Source organism: Littorina saxatilis, linkage group LG16 (assembly GCF_037325665.1).
Source record: "Littorina saxatilis isolate snail1 linkage group LG16, US_GU_Lsax_2.0, whole genome shotgun sequence".
In the NCBI taxonomy this organism is placed as follows: Eukaryota; Metazoa; Mollusca; class Gastropoda; order Littorinimorpha; family Littorinidae; genus Littorina; species Littorina saxatilis.
The window spans coordinates 48438224-48439729 of record NC_090260.1 but is presented as its reverse complement, the minus strand read 5'-3'; the positions used below and the strand labels follow the sequence as shown (position 1 = coordinate 48439729).

The following is a 1506-nucleotide window of genomic DNA, read 5'->3' as shown; positions in this document are numbered from 1 at the left end:
TGTCCTACAGATTGTTGTTTAGACACTTATAGCTAGGCCTACTTCTGGTCATTGCCAGCAGACGTGTGTGTGCGTAGTATGGTGATTTGTGAGACGGATCGTCCAAATGCGCAAGTATATAAGAGCTGCGCGTTTTAACGATTCTTGTATTCTTTGTATTGATCAAACGCGCACACATCGATCGATGTGTGCGCGTTTGATCGATCCACCAAACGCGCAGCGCGATCGCGCGATCGCGCAGATCGATCAAACGCGCCTAACATATACGCATACTTTGGGACAAGGTCTGTTATTCCACCCAGCGAGAGCCTCTAACACAATCAGTGTTGTCGACAGATGCAGGCGGGAAGACCTCAGTGTTTCACATTCCAACATCCGACGGTGATAGTAACTTAGTAAGGGCTAGTTCATAGGCTGCGGTCTGTAAGCTGTATTGCACTGACATCTCTTTCTGTCTATGGAAATAAATGGCGAAATTTGATTAAATTACATATCTTACCCAACTCACATATAGCAATTAACCCTGGTTCAGTGCTGGTATCGCTGTACGCGTCCCCTTGGTAACAAGAAAGACGCCTCTAAAAAAGAGTGACCGAGACCCGTAAGGGTGTCTAGGCCAGCCCGGAAACGAGGCTGCCTTCCGTATGCGCGCGCATACTCCGCCATATGCATCATTCTAAAACTCAGCGTCAGTGGGACTGGTCGCATTTTATGTACGCTCTGGCTGTTTCAGCCGTTGTTACTTAGTCTTTTTGACTTTGTTTCGTTCCTCTTGGTCTCTTTTTGTCATCTGGACTTCACAACTATGTATTTTGCTTGATTTTGGCAGTTTTGTTGGCCGTATTTTGGACTTGCGATTTTTCTCAGAAATATTTTCGTGAGTCGATTTTCCGTCATGGCTGACAATGCTAAGAAGAGGGCAGCTTCTTAATAGGTAGCTGCTGTGCCCTTTTCTCCTTAGAAAGCTTTTAGGAAGTCTAAACAATCTGGTCTATGTCCGTTTCTGTTGTAGATTCTCTTGCTAAAAATCTTTTGATGTGTTGATTGTTTTACCCGCTAACCCGGTAGACAAGTCCGCTTCCAGTTTGTTTACTACACTGGTGACTATTCTGGAACCCCCATTTTGCCGGCCAACGGCCACTCCACGTTGTAAGCACCGGTTCTCGTCCGATCATCGAAGTTAAGCAACGTCGGGCCCGGTTAGTACTTGGATGGGTGACCGCCTGGGAACACCGGGTGCAGGTGGGCCACCTTTGTTTTAAGCCTACGGATTAGTCCGGGCTCGGTTTTAAACATGTTGTTACTGGGCTTGCGTCTGTAGACGTGGCCTCTTTGCTTTTGACTTTAAGTTCACAGGTTTCTGCTTTGGCGACTGAAACTTCGTCATCAAAGGCAGAACTACGTGCTCTCCCGGCCGGGGTTGCTGTTTGTTCGTCGCTGGACAGTGGTCGTTCGTCCCCTGCTGTGACCTTATGAGGGGAGCTCACGGTTTCCGGCGTCTGTTGG

At 47.8% G+C, this 1506-nt stretch overlaps 1 pseudogene; it reads left to right on the top strand.

The window, feature by feature from the left end:
• The first annotated feature begins 1129 nt into the window (after positions 1 to 1129).
• Positions 1130 to 1248, top strand: LOC138951579 (5S ribosomal RNA; annotated as a pseudogene).
• Positions 1249 to 1506: the final 258 nt, after the last annotated feature.